This window comes from Mytilus edulis, chromosome 7 (genome assembly GCF_963676685.1).
Source record: "Mytilus edulis chromosome 7, xbMytEdul2.2, whole genome shotgun sequence".
In the NCBI taxonomy this organism is placed as follows: domain Eukaryota; kingdom Metazoa; phylum Mollusca; class Bivalvia; order Mytilida; family Mytilidae; genus Mytilus; species Mytilus edulis.
The window spans coordinates 47375999-47387132 of NC_092350.1; positions in this window are offsets into that span (position 1 = coordinate 47375999).

Consider the following 11134-nt stretch of genomic DNA (forward strand, 5'->3'; position numbering starts at 1 on the left):
AATCGTTTAGGGAAACCCCTAAATTGGAAAGGTGATTAAATTCTACAAAATAAACGATCACAGCACGATTTAAAAAAACACTTAGGCTGTCCGTAACTTCAAAACAACTTGTCCGTAACTTTTTTCATCATACCAATAGAGATGTCCGTAACTTTCAAAGAATCGACATACGCGGATGTGATGTTTAAACTGATGATAGAGATTGCATCGAATACATATTCACAAAACGAAGTAGATTTCTAGTATGATATAATTCATTGTATCGATGGAAGACAAAATTGGGAAAATATGAAAAAATCACGATAAATCCGCAAAACTCGGGTCTCATTTTGTATAACGTCGGGGTACCCGAATCGCCTAGTTCGGAGGGTTGTTTCCGATCATAGCAGATAAACTGTTGAAACATCATTGTTCGTTTTTATTTTTGAACAAGTAGACTACACAAGTATTTTTTACACATACATGTAGCATGTATACACTTACTGATTTTCTGCCAGCAACGACAAGGGTAGCGTGAATTCGGGATTTTGGAGGGGAACCCAAATTGCCCAGGCATGCAGTGGGTAGACTATACGAGACTTAAGTGCACAAACTTTTCCCGTCTTTTTGAAAAAGCCAAAAACACTTTTCTCTCATCCCCACAGGCAAACAAATACCATCAGCATTGACAGTAAAATAAAAGGGGTGTCAATCTGGACACACTGTGACGTTGCGCACGGTGATATTGCGGCACCCTGGCCAAGATTTACAGTAAATGGGAAAACTTAAAAAAAAAAAAAAAAAGGACATTTTGTATAAATGAATAAACCTCGTTTTACAGCTAGCTGCATATTTCATTTGTATGCAAGTTGCATCAAATCTCATTAAACTGAATAAAACTAAAAGACACAATAGGTAAAAGTCATTGACAATAAAAGGAAAAGAGCAGTCAACATAGTGTAACAATTCGACATAGTATATAAAAATATAAATAACTACGTAGGACAACAGGGTAATTTAATAGTCTAACAACCCCTGATAACATACAAAGAGAGAAAAAAAAACATACTAGGAAACATATTCAAAAAATCATAACACTATAACTAACTGGTGGGATGTATAAATACCGAGCCTCGTCAAAGAGTATTCATCAAAATACACATAGAAAGAAACAGAGGTGAAGGTAAACCGCAAACATATAATTAAACTCAAAACATTAAAGAGTATGGAAAAGCCTTGGTCTGACAAGCGAAAAACGTCGATAAGACGCTCATCAGTAAATAAAAGTTCAAACCATAACCAGGATGGAGTACCACAAACCCCACATAAAACTTCTGTGGTGTAAGTATGATGCGTTAATAAAATCACATTTGGTGGTGAATGAGTAGTATAAACGGCCGCGAAGGTTACAAATATGATGTTAATTGTCTTCTAATTGTTGAAATTATAATTCTTAAAATTTTAAATCAAAAGTTACCCACATCTAAAAATAAAGTTACGGACAGTCTGCTTAGTTTCGATAAAAAAAGTTACGGACATATTATGCATTTTTTAAAGTTGACCTTGCGCTTTAGTGAACTCTATATTAACAAATTTATGGTAATTGTTAGTCATTTCTTTATTCAATAATCCTATAAATATTTACATTCTGCATGAAAAACGTCGCAAAAGGTACATTTTGTATGAATTAAATATCAACGAGTTTAGAGTCCGCCATCTTGGGCTGTGGGTAACTTAAGTTACCCACAGCCGTTTAAGCACAGTGAAATTAAGGTGCAATACTGATATCGGTAACAGGATAGACAAAAAGGTAACAGGATAGACTTTTATATGGTGATATATCAGAAACGTACGTTCCTGTTACCAACGATATAAAGAGAAAAGTAAATTAACTTATGAGGGATTTACTTGATGTTGGGTTTATTTGAAAGGGTGAAAAAAGGGCGAACTATATAAATTGCTATCTAAGACTTGCATTACTGGTGGTAATTTTTACAACCTTTGAAAACCAATTTTTAGAGCCATTTTTCAGTACAACCTAGAAAATTGGCAAATAATCTATTATTTTACAGAATGAATATATATAGAAGTTTATTCTCTTGAAAACCATCTAATTGGCTACGTAAAACAAGCTTAACATTTTATCTAAACCTTTTCTTAATAACCCAAAATTTCTCAGTTTTGAAAATGGTAACAGGATAGACAAAATATTGTACCACCGATCAAAAAATGCTTCAAGATAGTCTTGTATGACATCATTAAGATTGCATCTTTTAATATGTTGTTCTTAAAGTACTGTTTGTTTTGATTTGCTTATGTAGAGGGTTGTTTGAATAAGTAACTTTTAATAATTTTTTCAATTTCAAAATTCGACATTTTTTGAAAATGACCCATATATAGCCCAACCGTTTTTCAATTAGTTCTGCTATCTCGGAAGACTGGAACATACGAAAAACATATCTGGCACTTTAGGGAGCAGAGCGCGTATTGGAAAATATACTTGGAGCTGTACTGATCTGACTGTTAGAAAAAAAGCTAGGATTTGTCTTGAAACTGACTGTTAGAAAAAAGCTAGGATTTGTCTTGAAACCGAAAACTTAGTACAAAACTTATTATTTAAACCACAGGCGATATAGTTGTATACCATAATATATAGCACTGCTAAGCGCATGGTACGCTTTTAGAAAATGATTTGGAAATGAATACTAGTATCTAATTTTCTTTTTGTATACCATTTACTACTTTAATATTGAAATAGACTATCCTTACGAAATTTGAAAGCAACTTGTATATGTGAGGAGCTATATGAACAAAAGGTACCTGAGGACAAGAACATAATCAAAGGTAAACTCTGCTCGAGGGGGAAGTATAATAGTTGGTAGAAATCATTAAATGAACGACTGTGTTAGAATCTCAGTTTCGTGTTTGGTTACAACGGGTGGAGAGCTTTTTTCCTATTTTGACACTATATACCTGGTACTGACAATACATGTAAACCAAAGAAATGCATCAGAGTGGATAAATTGACCAAACACAAGCAAAGAAGGGCAATGTATGTGGTTTAGAAAAATATGAATATTCAGTGTAATGAAACAAATGAAACATGTAGATGTTTAAGTTTTGATGACAATGGCAGCATAGTTATGGCAACAGCTCACAGTTTTTAACTGTTAAAAAATCATCTCTAGAAAATATAGAAAAGGGCCCATACTTGTAATTCATATCGGCAAAACCAAAATTTCAAAAACTCCAATAGTTGATAAATTAATTGATTCCAGTGGAAAATATCACATGCAAACCAGGACAAAACGGTGCCAGTATGAATATGATTCATGCTTTGTACAACGTCAAAAGGCCAAAGCGAATTTTTAAAATTATAGTTAATACGGTATAGGTTTGCAATTCCTAGTCTTTGCTCTTATCTTAATTACATTTAATGGTGTTAAACGGAGAGCAGCAAACGTTAAAATCGCCATTATATATATTCAAACCTCAAAGGTAATAAACCTTTAGCCTCGAACTTGTCCAAGGTATTGCTGCATGATATCAAATTTCATAAAAAAAAACCTGACAAGAATCATAGGCTTGAGGAAATTTACATGCAATGCAGTTTAAAAAAAAAACCAATTACATTTCAAGCAAATTGAGCAACCCAATGTTAACCAGTGCCAATTTAATTTGAAATGTTGATACTGTGCTCTGACTTAATATTTGAATGCTTCTTAATATAACTTGATTAGGGTGTAAAAGCGTTGACCGAAGTACATTTTGTTTCGCTCTTCATTCTAAAAATGTGCGCACGGTCAACGCTTTTACATTGCAGTGTAGCCAATCAGAATAACGTTTTATAATGAAACATACATCATATCATAATCAATTCTATAAATAAAACTTATTCAAGACATTGCCGTTCTTCTCTGACTGTTTATGACGTTTTTATACTAAATCCATTGGATGTTGGATGTGTACGGATTGATAGTTTAGTCTAAGATGCATGATTTTTTATTAGTTGTTAGTGGCTTTGAACTAGCTTTCAGATAACTGCGAGTACTCTCAGATCTGTTCCTGTCTTTTTGTTGTCGGGATGTACAAGTACCCGGCCACGTCCACTTGTATTTTTGTCCATCTGATGAGTTAAGCCTTTTTCAACTGATTTTTATAGTTCGTTCTTATGTTGTACTGTTATATACCACTGTCCCAGGTTAGGGGAGGGTTGGGATCCCGCTAACATGTTTAACCCCGCCACAGTATTTATGTATGTGCCTGTCCCAAGTCAGAAGCCTGTAATTCATTGGTTGTCCTTTTTTTATATGTTAAAATTGAGAAAGGAAATGGAGAATGTGTCAAAGCGACAACAACCCGACCATAGAGCAGACAGTGACATATTTGTTTTTCGTTAATTTTTTTATACAAATAAGGAATAATTTTCTCGTTTGAATTGTTTTACATTGTCATATCGGGGCCTTTTATAGCCGACTATGCGGTATGGGCTTTACTCATCGTTGAAGGCCGTACGGTGACCTATAGTTGTTAATGTCTGTGTCATTTTGGTCTCTTGTGGAAAGTTGTCTCATTGGCAATTATACCACATCTTCTTTTTTTTATATTGAGTATACTTAAATGCAATTTTCCATATATTTCTTTTTCAAAAGGAGATTCAATTCTTTAAATTTTGTTCTTCAACATTATTTTTTAAACTCATCCAAGTCATTGTGGACATATAATCATTATCTTACAAAAATTGTAGGTATGAGAGCCATAACAAGACAGGAAAGACATCCAACATTTCTCTATTCCAACACGGGACGGGGTTTACATTTGAACATGTTGAATGTAAGCACCAATTTTACATTTTTTAAGATATAATGGCAATATGTATACATGTATTAAAACTATGAAAATCATTCAGTCAATAAACCATTACTGAAAGTGTAGACAGAGCCAAATAACTTTCAGGAACTAGATGTCTATGCTTATAGCACGGGTAAATTTACATGTTTCAAACCTAATGGATGCAGTGTAGTTGATTATGCTTTAGTTTCTCAAAGCCTACTCCAGCAAATTTTATATTTTAATGTATCAGATTTTAAGGCAAATTTTTCTGATTGCCATTGCAAAATTTTAGCATCTTTCCAATTGGAGAAAAATAAAAGTCATATGAAAGACTTTCCTTTGAGGTATAAATGGGACACAGAAAGTATTCAAAATTTCCAGGAATCATTTACACATCCTGTCATACAAAATGAGCTAAAATATTTTTTAAATAACAAAATTATCTTAGACAAAAAGAATGTGAATGATGCCACATATAGTATTCATTCAATATACGAAAAAGTGTGCAAAGTATCACTAAAAAAGAAGAAAAGGGTAAAAACATGTAATCATAAAAAATGGTTTGACCAAGATTTAAAAAGATTGAAAAAACATGTTAATGATAAAGCTATATTAATGTCAAAATTTTCGAAAGATCCGATAGTGCGTGGCTCTTTTTTTAAACTTAATAAACAATTTGCCAAACTAAGGAGGAAAAAGAAAAGAGAATTTAGAGAAAATATTTTGGACCGTTTAAGCAATCTAGAATCAGAAAATCCAAAGGATTATTGGAACCTTGTCAATCAACTCCGTCTTGAAAATAATTCAGAAACTAAAAACAACATAGATGGTGACATTTGGTATAAATATTTCTCTGACTTGTCATCCATTCCTGAAAATGAACACATAAAGTCCAAGATAAAAGAGATAAAGAGTAAACTTGAACTATTAGAAAAGAAAAACTTTGGATTCAGTGAGATTGACTTTAAAATCACCCCTGGTGAACTCCAAAAAGCCCTGAGGCAATTAAAATCTGGGAAAAGTCCAGGTCTAGACACTATTACAAATGAAATGTTAAAAGTTTCACAGAGTTATATGCAAGATTGCTTACTAAAACTTTTTAATGCCATTCTTCTATCTGGCATTTATCCCAGTAATTGGTCTGAGAGCTACATTACTCCTATATTCAAATCTGATAACCCGCAGAACCCTGAAAATTACAGAGGTATTGCCATCAATAATAGTCTTGGCAAACTTTTCAATACCATTCTGTATAACAGACTTGATAAATTTTTATCTGATAATAATATCATAAACAAAACTCAAATTGGTTTTTCTAAGAAAGCTCGCACTTCGGATCACATTTTTGTACTAAAATGTCTCATAGAAAAATATGTTAAAAGAGGCAAAGGTAAATTGTATGTATGTTTTGTAGATTTTCGCAAGGCCTTTGACAAGGTTATTCATATTGGTATATTATACAAATTATTACAGCATACAAATAATGGTATTTTTTATAACATTTTGAAATCTATGTATAGTAACGACAAAGTGTGTGTTAAAGTAGAAGACAAAATAACTGATTTTTTTAGATATAATGTTGGTGTACGACAAGGTGACGTTTTGAGTCCCACATTGTTTAAACTGTTTATTAATGATTTGCCAGATATATTATCTAACAATTATGATGATGTCAATTTAAATGATGAAAAGATACCATGTCTACTTTATGCTGATGATCTTGTATTAATATCTGACTCAAAAGAAGGGCTTCAGAAGAGACTTGATACTTTGTGCACATTCTGCAAAGATTGGTGTATGGAAATAAATGTGAAGAAAACCAAGATTATAATATTCAATAGGAGTGGTAGACTCCTTAATGAAAATTTTAATGTAGGAAATAATTCTATTGAATGTGTAAAACAATACAAATATCTTGGCATAGTCATCCAAAATACTGGAAACTTTAATGAAGCCAGGAAACAATTATTCCAAAAAGGTCAAAAGGCCAGTTTTAAACTTTATAAAGATTTGAAATCATCTAATCCTCCTATTAAAACTCTTTTGCATTTATTTGATCACTGTATACAGCCAATTGTAACTTATGGTTGTGAAAATTGGGGTGTTATTAACATTACTTCTAAAAGGAAAAATTTGTCCCTTTATGACATATTTAAAGATTGGGAGTTTGAGAAGCTAAATTTAAAATTTTGTAAGTATATTATTGGTGTTACAAAGATGTGCACAAATGTAGCAGTCCTGTCTGAATTGGGTAGATATCCTCTTTATATAAATTTGCTAACACATATGTTTATGTATTGGCATAGACTAGAGAATTCTCCATCTGATTTATTGAAAAATGCTTATGCTGAGTTAAAAATGATAGAAAGTAAAGGTCAAACCAGTTCCAATAATTCATGGCTCTCTAATATCATTTTCTACAGTGAAAAATTGGGTATTGACCTAAATATATGTAAAAATCTAGGAAAAAATAAATTTAAAAACTTATTGAAAAAACAGCTCAAATCAAATTTTCAAAATGATTGGGAGAAAATGCGAGATTTTTATTTACAGAATCAAGGCAAATTGGACACTTATTTTTCATTCAAAAAGTCATTTGACTATGAAAATTATTTAGATTTAAAGCACCCACAAAAACATTTATTAACAAAATACAGACTTAGCAATCACTGTTTAAGAATAGAAACTGGCAGACATGAACGAATTACCAATGTATGTGGTAAATATGAAATATTACCTCGACATGAGAGGATATGTTTATATTGTAATACAAATTGTATTGAAAATGAAATGCACTTTCTTCTGGAATGCCCTATTTACAATAACCTCAGAAGAGATATCACTGATTATATAAAAAAATACCCCAGTTTAGATAGTTTAAATATAAATGATCTTTTTTCATGGATCATGATTAATGAAGATAGCAGATTTCTATCTATTTTATGTGCATACCTGGATAAAGGCCTGCAACTAAGAAAATCAGAAAATTAGTTAGATACTCTAAAATATATCAAAATTATCTCCCCTTGACCACTGATCCTTTCTTCATGCATTTGAATTTCAATTATTATTTTATGTTTCTTTAATCACTCTGTAATGTTTATGTCATGTTGTAATTAATGTTATGCTCTTAATGGGCCCTTTAATTTGGAAAATAAAAATATTTTATTGTATTGTATTGTATTGTATGCTTATAAAACTGCACAACTAAAACAAAAGACTTAGTATAGTATAACAAAACCAGAGTTCTATATTTTAATTATAGATTGCTTTAAAGGGGCAATTCATGGTCACCGAGTTGACTCAAATTCTCATATTTGATTTATAACAATGTAAAACATTTATCCAAACTATCAAAAGTCTAAAATAAACAGTTTACAGAGCATGGGGTAGATAATATATAGGTTCGTTTCGTGTGCATTTTAGTCCAGACGCCATCTAATTAACTATCGATTTGACCTCAGGTCACCATATAAGCGATGTAAACATAAATAAAGATATGAATAGATTAAACCAACACGTGCAATTGGATTTTTATAGGTCTGTTTGATTTTATTTTATAGATTAAAAATAGATGTTTCTCAGTGCTTTTAACCGTATAAGAATGATTTTATATGCATCGTATAAATAATCAAATAATTTACCGTAGTTTCACTTTCATTGTTGACATTCTTTTTCTTTAAATAACCAGTACACGTACAATGCATGCGTTGTCAATCTCTAGCTAGGGGTTAAATTGAAGTTCACATGAATACGGATTTAAAGAGGTCGACTCATTCACTTGCAAGTGAATAACTAATTATCAATGTTTCTTATCGTAATTTGACAAAATTGAACCTTTTTGGCTGCAAAAAGCGAATTGTTATTTCACTATAAATTTCACTTTCATTAGTGATTGAACAAAAAAAAATCAAACTTTAGATTTTTTATATATCTCGTAGCTAGTGCCCCTTTAAACGGAAGTAGGACAAATCACCCCATTTCTGAAACGAGTTAAATCCCGTTATTTTCTTCTCCTGCCAACTCGCCCCTCTTAATGAAAAATGTAAAACCTAGATGAATATATAATTTCCGATCTGCCAACTTGTCCCACTTAATCTTATGTACACAGAATACAAGAAAACGAAAATTTGTTAAATCATTATTATTGACACTCAACTTGATTCATCAGGTATTTTCTATTTGTTCCTAACGGAATAAATGGTATAGAATACTTGTTCCAACAAGAATAGATATTATGACAATATTTATAACAAAGTTTCAATTGGAACTTCTGTAAGGCGGAACAAATACACGTTGAGAGTTGGCATGACTTAATTCATCAGGATTTTACTAATTTTCATTAGTGGGGCTAGTTGACATTCACGTCATAGAAAATACTGATACTCAATTCTGTATGCTTTTCAACAAAAAGAAAAGAACTCATGACAAAAAAGATATCAGAAGATGTGATATGAGTGCCAACGAGACAACTCTCCATCAAAGTCACTATTTGTAAAAGAAAAACCATTATGTATAGGTCAAAGAACTGTCTTCAACACGGAGCCTAGCTTTTCTCACATCGAACATTCAGCTATAAAGGGCCCCACAAATGACTAGTGTAAAACCATTCAAACGGGAAAAACATGTTTATATATTAAAGGTTTTGATAGGTATTGGTTTTATTTATTAGTGGACAGGAACATAGATATACAACGGGATTCCATCTTTTTTTATGAGTTGGTTGAGTTGGCACACTAAATTCAGGATTTGGCGAGTTTGCGGACCTTATATCAGTGATTTTTTCCGTTTTAATAAATGGAGCAAGTTATCCAACCTATTTTCTATGAGATTTTATCCTTTTCATAAGTGGGGTGAGTTGGTAAACAAAAGTGTGGCGAAAGTGGGTCGAGTTGGTGAAAAAGTGGGGTGATTAGTAATAGATAGCTTTACACTAACAAACTTAAAATATAACTGCATACCAGACTTAACATTAGTTGTTCATCTCTAATTTAAACAATTACAAACTTCAACATTTACATAATGCAAAACATTCAGTCAATGAACCCATGAGGAGTTAAATCTTCCAGTTCTTTTTTATGGCCCACAGTTGCCGCCATTGATCTTCCAGAAACTCAAATATACAATAGAAAGAAAAACTTTTTTCATTCTTATCAAGAAACTATTGGAACCAACTATGACAACTGCTTTATTCTTTGAATTTTTCAAGGTTACAAGTTTGGTAGTGCATTTCCAGTGTTTCTAGAAAAGTTCATCCATTGGTTTTATTCCACTTTTGCCAGTTGGAAAGGAGTACTTGACTTATAAACAGAAAACACATGATTTTTATCAGAAAATGTTTTTTATATTATTCATTGTTGCCAATTTCGAAATTTCTTTTATAATTTGTCAAATGTAGTCTGGTTCATCAATCATATTCTTAAAAGGAACAAGCATTCTGTGACTTTAGTATTGCACAATTCCCTACCTGCTAAAAACTTATTGTACTGGAACAAAATGTTAACTTGATCTATAACTTGTCATGGTGTAATCTATATAACAAATATCAAGTCAATATCTTCAAGTAGGACTAAATAAGGCCTACTTATTGTTTCCTCTCTAAAATAGGAATGATCTAGTTGAAAATAAATGGGAAATGTGTCCATGAGAGCAGCATGAGACACAGATGATGCCCCTGATTGCATAACATATAATGTTATGTAGGTACAAAACCTCAGAACAGATAAAGTGACGCTACCCAAATTGAACTTGATCTAAGTTTTGAGGTAATTAGTATTGTGTATAAGATTTATAACATTTGGCTGAGGCAAACTTAAGTTACAAAACAGAAACGAAAAATTCAGCAATTTTTCAATTTGTAAAGGGGTACAACTCTTCAGAGCATCTAAAGTGACACCACCAAAATTTGAACTTGATCTGTATTTTGTGGTATAAATACTCATATTGTATAAGTTTCAAAACATTTGGTTGAGGCTATCTTGAGTTGGGTGAACAGAAACAAAAATTCAGCATTTTTTTCTATTTGTTAGGGGGATTAACTCTAGAACGGTTAAAGTGGCCCCACTAAAATCTAAATTTGATCTGTGTTTTGTGGTAATATGCATTCACATTTAGTTGAGAACAGAATCCAATTTTCGAGTCTACGTAGAGACAGACAAGGGTAAAACTAAATGCCCCTTCTATTAAGGCAGGGGCATAGTATTGCCTTTCATAAATATACCTGCATGTATAATTAGTTTTGTTCCATTCTCTTGCAGAGAAAGAACAAATTTAACTGTCCCAATATTTAGGAGTTGTGGTAAACTTGGAAAGGGGTCCAGAA